Raw genomic sequence first — 12,819 nt, forward strand, 5'->3', positions numbered from 1 at the left:
TGTGGGGGTGAAAAACGAAAATCATGGTTTTGCAAAACTGGCTAGACTCAATCCTCACAAATGCCTCCAAAGTGATGTGGGAGAAGTTTGGGAGCAAAAGGAATTGATCTTGGCATGGTTTGTGAATAGCCAAGTTCCATGATTTTGGTGTTTTGGCTTGATTTTATGACTTGGTGGTGTGTTGGGTGAAAAACGAAAATCATGGTTTTGGAAAATTGGCTGGACTCAATCCTCACAAATGCCTCCAAAGTGATGTGGGAGAAGTTTGAAAGCAAAAGGAATTGATCTTAGCATGGTTGGTGCAAAGCGAAGTTCCAAGATTTTGGTGTTTTGGCTTGGTTTTGTGACTTGGTGGTGTGTTGGGTGCAAAACGAAAATCGTTGTTTTGGAAAACTGGCTGGACTCAATCCTCACAAATTCCTCAAAAATTATGTGGGAGAAGTTTGGGAGCAAAAATAAATGATCTTGGCATGGTTGGTGCAAAGCCAAGTTCCATGGTTTTGGTGTGTTGGCTTGATTTTGTGACTTGGTGGTGTGTTGGGTGAAAAACGAAAATCATGGTTTTGAAAAACTGGCTGGACTCAATCCTCACAAATGCCTCCAAACTGATGTGGGAGAAGTTTGGGAGCAAAAAGAATTGATCTTGGCATGGTTGGTGCAAAGCCAAGTTTCATGATTTTGGTGTTTTGGTTTGATTTTGTGACTTGGTGGTGTGTTGGGTGAAAAACGAAAATCATGGTTTTGGAAAATTGGCTGACTCAATCCTCACAAATGCCTCCAAAGTCATGTGGGAAAAGTTTGAGAGCAAAAGGAATTGATCTTGGCATGGTTGGTGCATAGCCAAGTTCCATGATTTTGGTGTTTTGGGTTGATTTGGTGACTTGGTGGTGTGTTGGGTGAAAAATGAAAATCATGGTTTTGGAAAACTGTCTGGACTCAATCCTCACAAATACCTCCAAAGTGATGTGCGAGATGTTTGGGAGCAAAAGGAATTGATCTAGGCATGGTTGGTGTAAAGCCAAGTTCCATGATTTTGGTGTTTTCGCTTTATTTTGAAACTTTGTGTTGGGTGAAAAACGAAAATCATGCTTTTGCAAAACTGGATAACTCAATCCTCACAAATGCCTCCAAAGTGATGTGGGAGAACTTTGGGAGCAAAAGGATTTGATCTTGGCATGGTGGGTGCATAGCCAAGTTCCATGATTTTGGTGTTTAGGCTTGATTTTCTGACTTGGTGGTGTGTGGGGTGAAAAACGAAAATCATGGTTTTGCAAAACTGGCTGAACTCAATTCTCACAAATGCCTCCAAAGTGATGTGGGCGAAGTTTAGGAGCAAAAGGAATTGATCTTGGCATGGTTGGTGCAAAGTCAAGTTCCATGATTTTGGTGTTTTGGCTTGATTTTGAAACTTGGTGTTGTGTTGGGTGAAACACGAAAATCATGCTTTTGCAAAACTGGATAACTCAATCCTCACAAATGCCTCCAAAGTGATGTGGGAAAAGTTTGAGAGCAAAACGAATTGATCTTGGCATGGTTTGTGCATAGCCAAGTTCCATGGTTTTGGTGTTTTGGCTTGATTTTATGACTTAGTGGTGTGTTGGGTAAAAAACGAAAATCATGGTTTTGGAAAACTGGCTTGACTCAATCCTCACAAATGCCTCCAAAGTGATGTAGGAGAAGATTGGGAGAAAAAGGAATTGATCTTGTCATGGTTGGTGCAAAGCCAAGTTCCATGATTTTGGCTTGATTTTGTGGCTTGCTGTTGTGTTGGGTGAAAAAAGAAAATCATGGTTTTGGAAAACTGGCTGGCCTCAATCCTCACAAATGGCTCCAAAGTGATGTGGGAGATGTTTTGGAGCAAAAGGAATTGATCTTGACATGGTTGGTGCATAGCCAAGTTCCTTGACTTTTGCGTTTTGGCTTGATTTTGTGACTTGGTGGTGTGTGGGGTGAAAAACGAAAACCATGGCTTTGCAAAACTGGCTGGACTCAATCCTCACAAATGCCTCCAAAGTGATGTGGGAGAAGTTTGGGAGCAAAAGGAATTGATCTTGTCATGTTTGGTGCAATGACAACTTCCATGATTTTGGTGTTTTGGCTTGATTTTGTAACTTGGTGGTGTGTTGGGTGAAAAACGAAAATCATGGTTTTGAAAAATTGGCTGGACTCAATCCTCACAAATACCTCCATAGTGATGTGGGAGAAGTTTGGGAGCAAAAGGAATTGATCTTGGCATGTTTGGTGCATAGCCAAGTTCCATGATTTTGGAGTTTTGGCTTGATTTTGTGACTTGGAGGTATGTTGGGTGAAAAACGAAAATCATTGTTTTCGAAAATTGGCTGGACTCAATCCTCACAAATGCCTCCAAAGTGATGTGGGAGATGTTTGGGAGCAAAAGGAATTGATCTTGGCATGGTTGGTGCATAGCCAAGTTCCTTGATTTTTTGCGTTTTGGCTTGATTTTGTGACTTGGTGGTGTGTGGGGTGAAAAACGAAAACCGTGGTTTTGCAAAACTGGCTGGACTAAATCCTCACAAATGCCTCCAAAGTGACTTGATCTTGTGATGTTCGGTGCAAAGACAAGTTCCATGATTTTGGTGTTTTGGCTTGATTTTGTAACTTGGTGGTGTGTTGGGTGAAAAACGAAAATCATGGTTTTGCAAAACTGGTTGGACTCAATCCTCACAAATGCCTCCAAAGTTAGTTGGGAGAAGTATGGGAGCAAAAGGAATTGATCTTGTCATGGTTGGTGCATAGCCTGTTCCGTCCGGTTGACCGGGACGTCTTCGTGCGCGACCTCAACCGTCAGCTAAGGACTCCTTCCCACTGATTGCCTCTGAATTCCTGCAAAAAAGAGGACAAAGAGGCGCCCTAGCGGCCGTTTGCACTCCGACGCTCAAGTCAGCCAGCAAGAAACACCAAAAAAAACTGTCCACCCACGTATCTGAGCACCGCGTGTGGCACTCTGAAGGTGGTAAAAGAACTGTGTATCTGTGTGTGTGTTGTCTCCTTTTGGCAAAAATATTCTCTAGTCACTTGTACGTAACCTTAAAGCACGGGCAAGCAACCAAAGCGTTTCTCGTAAGTTTGCCAAAGGTTCCAACCCTTTTTCCGACATTCTCAGCGCTATTTAAACAACCCAGCATTTAAAGCGCCTTAAAGCGCTTTTACTCCCTAACGTAACGCACTCTTTAAAGCGCTTAATTACGAAACGTAGCGCATTTAAGACGTTTGAAACGCTTGGGAGCTCTAATAGTACCAGAATGCCCGAAAGGGAAACTGTATTGAATATCTTTAATTACCTGGCACCTGACTAGAGGGTGTTTCCATTCTGGCATGGCTGTCGTACACGTGGAGGGCCTCACGACGCCATGACCCCATCTGGGGGCGTTTCTGCCCATCTGGGGACGTTTCTACGTGTGGGTCCTCCTGCCTGGGAGTGCTACTGCGCTAGGGGTGGCTTTTTGGGTGCCAACTCATGCCCCCAAGTATCTAGCCACTTACTCTGAGAGCGTATCTGCCTTCCTCTCGCACCCTGCACCCGGTTATCCTGGGCATGACCTTCCTATTGGGTCGTATCTGTCCCGAAGGCGTCTCTGGGGCGGCAGGGGTACTTCACGAGTCAGGCTGCCCTTCACTGGTACTATCATTATGGCCTTGAAGCCACCTTTTCCTTCTCTTTATCATTTTCCCGAGATATTGGGTCCTGAGGCTTTCCCACGACGTCGCTCCCTCCATGGTCTTTCCTACCCATGGGTATCGGGGAACCACACCGCGGTTACCTTGCTTTTACACTGTTTGATCTGGCGACGCCCTGGTTGGGCGACGCCTCTACTCAGGCGACGCCTAGGCGTCGCCAACTTGGCGACGCTTCCTCTTGGCGTCTCTACATCTGGGCGACACCTTGAGTTGACTTTGACTCTCCAGTCGTTGACTTTGACCTTGACTTAGTCAACGCCCTGATACGGGACGGTACACAAGCCCCCCAGTCTTAAGCCGAAGACTTGTCTTCAGCGCAAAGGCTAAAGCCTTGCCTCCGCCATCCACGTGCCTTCCCGATGACGTGTCATTCTCTGCTGACTCAGCAAATTTTCGAATTACTGACGGGACATTTTCTGAACCGCAGGGGTATTCTTAATGAGCGATTGGAAATTCCCTGAAATGGGGATGATTACACCTTTTGGGCTACCCTTGATCGCGCGCCACGTGGCCCATCGCGTGGCCCTCCTTTAGAGACCCTTGCACTTCCCCTGGGCAATCGACCCTCTGACGCGTGGCCCGATCCTACGGCCCTTAGTTAACGCTTCTTGAGTCGCGAAATGTAACGTTTAAGTTACTCCAAACCCCGCGCTCACCCTACTGTTACATTCATTCACTCCGCTACTTTGCCCTGTTCATCGCCTCCAAAACCTCTTCTCTCTGCAATTGCGATTCTCCCCTTCCTGCGCTCTTCTACCGCCTCCACTTCAACAGCAAAGGTATGGTTTCGAGCACTCTCAACTCTTCACTGTTGTCGCATTATAGGAAACTGCTTGGGACTGTTGTTATTCTCGTACTTCTCTGGATATTGTTTGTATGCTTCGTTGTTCCTTTCGCTTCCCTTCGTTCTCTTGCGGGTAGGGCGCTCCTAGGGTTCTTCCATTTTCCCCTTTTCTTCTCTCCAAACCCCTTTTCTCTGAACCCTTTCTTTCTCTTTTGATCTTCAGCATTGGCGTTGATGGCAAAAACCAAGACCACCGCGCCTCCCCCGCTCCCCAAGTCTCATTATAAGGGCGAATATGACTGGGCCCCCGACGAACTTCTGGACGAATGTTCCCTCCTGAACTCCGTTGAGGACGTGGAGGCCCACAGGGGGGACCCTGCTCTCTATAACTTCAATGCTTTCCACAAAAGTCATGACTCCCAAGTCCTGGTAAGCCGAGTGCGACCTGGGATGCCCGTTTGCGCGGACTCACGGGATACTGGGGGATGCGCTTTCTTCTTCCTCTATCAGATGGTGCTCAAAAGGGTGGGCCTGCGTCTGCCCCTAACTCCCTTCAAAAAAGAGCTACTGACAGAGATAAACACTGCTCCCGCCCAACTCCATCCCAACAGTTGGGCTTTCGTGAGGGGGTTCCAAATTCTCTGCGGTTATCTAGGTGTTCCCTCCTCTGTGGACGTTTTTCTTCACTTCTTCGAGGTAAAGAAGCAAGGGAAAAGTCTCTGGATGAGCTTTTCTGGCATCGCCGGGCGCATCATCCTGACGCTCTTCCAGAATTCGTTCAAAGGCTGGAAGGGGAAATTTTTCAAGGTACGCGCGACCAAGCGCGATCCTACCATTCTAGAGGGCTTTCCCCTGTACTGGACAGACAAGCCCATAACTATGAAGCCCTTGGCTCTGGACGAACTTGCCCCGCCTGACCGGGATATATGCAAAGCCTTGGCGGGGCTGGGGATAGTCTTCGATACCGCCAAGCTCATCGCGAACGAATTCAATGCCCATAGGCTTTCTACATACTTCGGTATCTGCTCTTGGCGATTTATGATGCATTAGTTGCTATGGTTATCTGCATTACCATTTTTACTGTACAATGTTACTTGCATTTCGCATCTCTTCCTGTATTGTGAATCCACATAACCGTTCTAGTACTAATCCTTGTTGTTTGGCCTGTCTTGATGTAGGATCGGTGATGGGCGCTTCCAAAAGAATAATGTTGGCGAAAGCACTGAAGGAGGCTCGTGCCGCCAAGGCAGGCGTCTCCTCCAGCCCTGTTGCCAATCCGATTCTCCCACCGGCTCCGACATCGCCGCCTCCAATCACTGCTGAAGCTGCTTCTAGCCCATCTCCGACGTCTCCACCTGGCTCTGACTTGCTTCCAACCCCCAACTCTCTTTCGCCTATCGCCGCTGTTCCCCTGGCTGTGGCCTCGTCACCGGCTCCACCCCCCCTTGACAAAGGGAAAAGGGTTTTGGAGATTCTGTCAGACGATGAGGAATCGGAGGGTGTGGCGCCCTTCAGAAGGAGAAAATCCGCGCGGGTTCCTCTTCTGGCAGAGACGTCGCCACAGGGAGGGAACTCCTTTATGGACAACCCTCCAAGCGCAACCTCACTCCCTCCTATGATTCTCCAAGAGGAAAGGGGCGAAGGTGCTGAATCTGCGCCGCCTCTGCCGCCGCCAGAAACCACTGCTTCCCCGGCTCCCAACGCTGCCGCCCCCGACTTCATTGCCATTCCCCCTCCAATCATGCATCTGATGAGGGGGTTCACCGGTGAGACTATGCCAGAAGGTACCGACAGGAGGGAAGGTATGCCTTTCTATTTGGGGGCCTTCTTGGCGGTGGCCCTCGAATGGCGCTCCCAGGCCAAAAACGCTGTCTTGCAAACTCAAACTCTCCAGGCCTTGGAAACGAAGGCAACTACCCTGGAGGAGGAGATGAGGATCCTAGGACGCCAGAACGAGGCTTATTGTTCCTCCCTGAAACAAGCACAAGAGTCCAGGGCGGAAACTGAGAGGAAACTGGCAGAGGCCTTGGAGCTCCAGGCTGACTTCTACGCTCGTGAAGTTGCTCTCCAAGTATAGGTGGCGGGTCTTCAGGAAGTGGTCAAAGCGGATGCAGAAACTCACAAAGACCTGAAGGACCGTTGCTGTGAACAGGCTGCCAAGGTGGAGCGGATGGAGGAGGAAATGGCCACGCAGGCCAAAGCTATGGACCTTCTCCGAGTTGACTACGACAAACTACAGGTCGAGGTTAGCCGGCTTCGCGTGGAGAAAGAGGCTCTGGAGAAGCAGGTGGCCTCTGGAGACGCCGCCATTGAGGAACTGGAGAAGGAGAAAAAGTCCCTTATCCAGGAGATGGCGGGCACCTTCGAGGAGGGGTTCCAAGAGGCCCTGTCCCAGGCGTCCTGCGAGAATCCTGGCGTCAACCTTTCGAACTGCGACCCCACACACCACGTAGTCGACGGGAAGGTCGTGCCCATGGATTTGAACGACTGAACTGCTGCCCCTCATCCGCCACCTTCCTCTTCAAGCTTAACTCTTCATTCTTTACCTTCGCTTTTTGATTTTATCTGCCAAAACTTGTAATTCTTTGAACTATCCGTACTCTTGTTACTGATTTGGGACATCTGATACCGAAAGGCTCTTTCTTTGATCTTTTAACGCTCGGCGCCCACGCCTAAGGAGAGGCCTGCTAAAACAGCACCGTATCGTCCCCGGGTGTCTAAAACGCTGAGTGCTGTGGGGTTTTTGTTCCCTCCATGGTCTTTCCTGCCCATAGGTATCGGGGAACACCCTGCCAGTGACTCGCTGGCGTTTGACGGTCTCGTCTCCCTCCACAGTCTTTCCTACCTGTGGGTATCGGGGAGGCGACGCCTGCAACTAACTTTGCCTTTCTCTGATTTCTTCTCCCTCCTCAGTCTTTCCTACCTGGGGGTATCGGGGAGGTAACGCCAGTCGGTATTTGGGTTGGCGACGCTCGCAACTTCTCGTCTGTCGTCGCCCTTTACGTCCTCCCTGGCAACGCCTCGGGCGTTACCTTTACCTCGACACTGACCTTAACTCTTGCCTTGGTCAACGACTGATAGCAGCGAAAAGCCCAAGGCTTTGTCTGTGCCATCCACGTGGCGCTCCCTGTATAGCTGATGGGACCTTCTGTCATTCGACTTGATCCACGTGGCGCTACTTGTATGGTTTGTGGGACATTCGGTCATTCGACTTGATCCACGTGGCGCTACTTGTATGGTTTGTGGGACATTCGGTCATTTCATCAAGTCCTGACTCCTGCTATGCCCCTGACTCATTTTCGACGGCGGATCGTACCATTGGATATTCTGTTGACGGGACATTTTCTGATTTAAACCAGTGGTGCCAGCGTCATCCTTTCATCTTCTGCCACGTGTATCAATCGTGCGGTGCATCCATTCACGTCGTTTGGCGCTCTAACCGCTTTATTTAACTCTTCAAGCTCTGGAACTATCTTCATCGTTTTCTCACTCTTCATAACCTACTTGCGTTCTTTCTTCTCTGTCGAAGGGCTGTTCTAACCTTCGCTCCCTCGCTCAGCCCTTGCACTTCTAGCCATCCTGATCGTGCTGAAGAATGTCTTCTCACGATGCTTCCCCTAGGGTTCGTCCCAAAGACTTGTACCCTTGGGCCTCGAGCGAACTTCTTGATGAGTGTTCGTGCTTGCTTTCCACCAGGGCCGTACGGGAACACAAAGGGGAGTTGTGTTCTTACGACCACCGGGCCTTCGCGAGGAGGCACGATGACGACATCGCTGTGCTCCCTTGCACTCTGGGGGAGCCAGTGTGTGGAGACGAACGGGCCAACAACGGGGTCCCTTTCTTTTACTTTTACTAGGTGGTGTTCAAGACCATCGGGGTGCGCTTACCCTTCTCCTGGTTCGAGAAGGAACTGCTGACGGAGATCAACGTGGCTCCAGCCCAGTTATACCCCAACAGCTGGGCCTTTGTCAAGGCCTTCGATGTCCTCTTTGGGTTTCTGGGTTGTGCACCCTCGGTTGACCTCTTTCTTCACTTTTTTGAGGTGAAGAGACAGAGACACAACCTCTGGGTAACTCTCAGCAATGTGCCCGGAAGAGTTCTCTTCACGCCCTTCCAAAGCTCGTTCACGGGGTGGAAAGGCCGGTTCTTCAAGATCTGCTGTACTGATCTTGTTCCCGACGCTCTGGATGGGTTTCCACTGTACTGGGTGAGAGAGGAAAAGGCCCTCAAAGCCAAACCCCTCAAGAATCTGGCTCCAAGTGATCAAATAGCTTGCCGGACTCTTGCTGAGGCGGGAGGTTTTGACTATGCTACGGTGATCAGCTTGGAGTCCAACGCTAGGACTCTTGAGAAGTACATAAGTAAGAACCACTGCCTTAGGCAACTTCGACCCTCGTTACTTTCTAACTGTGCCTGTCTTTCTTAACTGTGTCTCTAATACATTTGTTCCCTTTGTGCAGGTTCGAAAATAAGCCGAGAAAAGAGGACACGACTTACTCGAGCGCTGCGGGCTGGGAAAGAGGCATCGCCTTCCTCCAGTGATGACTCTGATGAGCGCTGAGAAGTGGCTTGTTTGTGTTTTTGCATTTTGTACTGAACATTGCTTGTAATAACAACTTTTCAATATCATAATTCTTTACAACGCCACTTTACTTTGCATATGCTTCATATACCGTGCGACTTCCTTTCGCCTCGTTCTGCCACCGATGCATGCTTTTCCTTGGGCGACGCCTTCTTTCTGGGCGATGCCAAGACCTAGGCGACGCCTTCTTCCTTGGCGATACCATGGCCTAGGCGGCGCATCACATTACTTCTAACAAGGAAAAATAAAGGCTGAAAACCAAGGCACTTCTTTTTCTCAACTGGTTTTTCCATTTATTAGGGTGACCTCATTAAAAAACCCCCGAAAGGGAAAAAGAGCGTCCCCTTCAACTAAATTGTTACATGCTGCTTACATAGGTCAACTGAAATAAAATTTTAAGTTGGCTGCATTCCAACTGCGCGGGATAGGGCCTCCATCTAAAGTCTCCAGGTTGTACGAACCGTTGCCCTTACCCTCAGTAACTCTGAAGGGCCCGGTCCACTTGGGAGACAGCTTATTCTCCAACTCGTAGGGGTGAGCTTTCCTCATCACCAGGTCGCCCACCTGAAACTGTCGTGGCTTTACTTTAGAGCTATATTGCCGCTCCACTCTTCTCTTCATCGCTTCAGCTTTTATTCTAGCTTCTTCCCTAGCCTCTTCTAGCAGATCCAGGTTTACCCGTCTTTCCACATTAGATTCCTCCACCACAAAGTTTTGAAAACGCGGTGAGCTTTCGTGTATTTCTACTGGAATCATCGCGTCCGACCCGTACACCAAACTGAACGGCGTCTCCATAGTAGAGGATTGGGGCGTGGTGTGGTATGCCCATACAATCCTTGGCACCTCTTCCGCCCACACCCCTTTGGCCTTCTCTAACCTTTTTTTTAACCCCCTCAGCAGAACTCTGTTTGCTGACTCTACTTGTCCATTGGTCTGGGGGTGTTCGACCGACGCGAACACTTGCTTGATTCCCACTTCAGCGCACAGATTTCTCAACTGCTGACTGGCGAACTGGGTCCCGTTGTCAGATATCAGGCGCCTGGGTACGCCAAAGCGACACACGATGTTTCTCCACACAAAATGCTGTACCTTATGCATAGTGATTTGTGCCACGGGCTCTGCCTCTATCCACTTAGTGAAGTATTCTATGGCGATGATCAGATATTTCATCTGCCTGATTGCCAGTGGAAAAGGGCCCAAGATGTCAATTCCCCATGTGTGGAAAGGCCACGGGCTGTATATGGACCGCAACTCTTCTGGCGGCGCCTTGTGCCAGTCGGCGTGCTTTTGGCATTGCTTACACCGCTGGGCGTGCCGTGCGCAATCCTCTTTCACTGTTGGCCAGAAGAAACCTGCGCGTATCACCTTGGAGGCTAAGGACCTTCCTCCTACATGGCTTCCGCAGATGCCTTCATGTAGCTCCGCCATTATCCTGGTGCACTCATCGCCACTGACGCACGTTAGGATAGGGTGAGTGAAACCGTGTCTGAACAGCACCCCATCCACCAAGGTATATCTTACGGCATTCCTTTTGATTTTCTTACCCTCTTCAGGGTCCACTGGAAGGGCCCCATCCGCCAGGTACCGTTTATAGGGCGTCATCCAGGTGTCTCCCGTGGACAGGACACAAACCTGCATCTGCTCTTCCTCAGACGCATCCGCGTATATACTGATGCGGGGCGCCCTCTGCGTATCTTGGGTTAATGAGGAATGACTCCTCGGCCTTCCCCTTGATGCATAAATCTGGAGGACATCCACCCTGTTGTCTTCCACGAATCAACGCGGAGCTTTGAGGGTCTCCTGGATCACTGTCCTCTGTCTACCCCCCTTGCCTGAGCTGGCCAGCTTTGCGAGCAGGTCGGCTCTGGCATTCTGCTCCCTCGGGACGTGTATTAACTCAAGAGCGTTGAACGCCCCTTTCAACAACTGGACGTATTTTAGATACGCCGCCATCTGGGGGTCCTTCGCCTGGAACTCACCCGACACCTGCCCCGTAATCAACTGGGAGTCGCTCTTCACTAGGAGGTTCCGTGCGCCCATCTCCTTGGCCAAGAGCATTCCTGCAATCAGGGCTTCATATTCTGCTTGGTTGTTACTTGCCTTGAAGGCAAAACGCAAGGCCTGCTCGATCAGTATGCCGTCGGGTCCTTCCAGCACTATTCCCGCACCACTCCCTTGTTGGTTTGAGGAGCCATCAACCGAGAGCAGCCACTGTGAACTCGCTTCCACCTCTTGCTCACCTCCGGGCGAAAGTTCTGCTACAAAATCCGCGTACACCTGCCCTTTAATGGATCCTCTAGGCTCGTACTGTATGTCGAATTCTGACAGCTCCACTGCCCAGCGTACCATTCTTCCTGCCACATCAGGCTTCTGCAGCACCTTCTGTATGGGGAGGTTGGTCATTACCACCACCGTAAAACTGTGGAAGTAATGACGGAGCCTCCTAGCCGAGAACACTACCGCCAGCGCCGCCTTCTCCAGTGCTTGGTACCTTGTCTCAGCTCCCTGTAAGGCTTTGCTTACAAAGTAGATGGGCTTCTGACTCTGGTCCTGCTCTTGGACCAACACAGAACTGATGGCCCTATCTGTTACGGTAAAATACAATCGGAGGGGCACACCCGTTACCGGTTTGCAGAGAACTGGAGGTGTCGCCAGGTAATCCTTCAGCTTAACGAAAGCCGCTTCGCATTCCTCAGTCCATGCAAAGCGACTGTTTCTCTTGAGGCACTGGAAGTACGGGTGCCCCTTTTCTCCTCCGGCGGAAACAAACCTCGAGAGCGCCGCCATCCGCCCTGTCAACTGTTGAACCTCCTTTACCGATGTCGGACTCCGCATGGCGATAATAGCCGCACATTTGTCGGGGTTCACCTCTATCCCCCTCTCGGTGAGCAGAAAACCCAAGAATTTACCGGCCTCTACCCCGAAAACACACTTCTCGGGGTTCAACTTGAGGCGGTATTTGGATATTGTGTTGAAAAACTCCTCCAAGTCCGCCATGTGCTGCACCCTGTTCTGCGACGCCACCACCATGTCGTCTACGTAGGCGTATACGTTCCTCCCGAGCATTGGCGCCAGGACCTTGTCCATTAACCTCTGGTACGTGGCGCCCGCATTTTTGAGCCCGAAGGGCATCACCTTATAGCAATAACTGCATGTTTCAGTCATGAACGCAGTCTTGCTCTCGTCCCTAGGGTGCATCTTGATTTGGTTATACCCTGAGAAGGCGTCCAGGAAGCTTAACACCTTGCTGCCAGACGCGCTGTCCACTAGGGCGTCGATGCTGGGCAGCGGATAGGAATCCTTTGGGCACGCCTTGTTCAGGTCCGTGAAGTCAACGCACATTCTCCATTTCCCGTTCGCCTTTTTCACCAAGACGACGTTGGCGAGCCACTCAGGGTACTGAATCTCCCTAATGTGGCCAGCACTTAGCAGCTTCTGCGTTTCGTCTTTCACCACCTGTTGTCGCTCCTCATTGAACTTCCTCCTTCTCTGACGCACGGGGCGGACCGTGGCGTCCATGCTGAGGTGGTGACACAGGAAATCGGGGTCGATGCCCGGCATATCCGAGGCGGACCATGCGAAGGCATCCAAGTGGCGCGAAATCACTTCTGCCACCCCTTCCTGTTCTTCTGGACTTAGCGAGCTTCCTAACTTGAAAGCTTTGCCGCCAATCTCCCTTTCTAGGGTGTTAGCTGCAGGTTGCTCCCTATTATCATCTTTGGCGGGCGCCACTTCTTCTACGGGCGCCGCTTCT

This window comes from Phaseolus vulgaris, chromosome 2, assembly GCF_051622355.1.
Source record: "Phaseolus vulgaris cultivar YP4 chromosome 2, ASM5162235v1, whole genome shotgun sequence".
Lineage (NCBI taxonomy): Eukaryota > Viridiplantae > Streptophyta > Magnoliopsida > Fabales > Fabaceae > Phaseolus > Phaseolus vulgaris.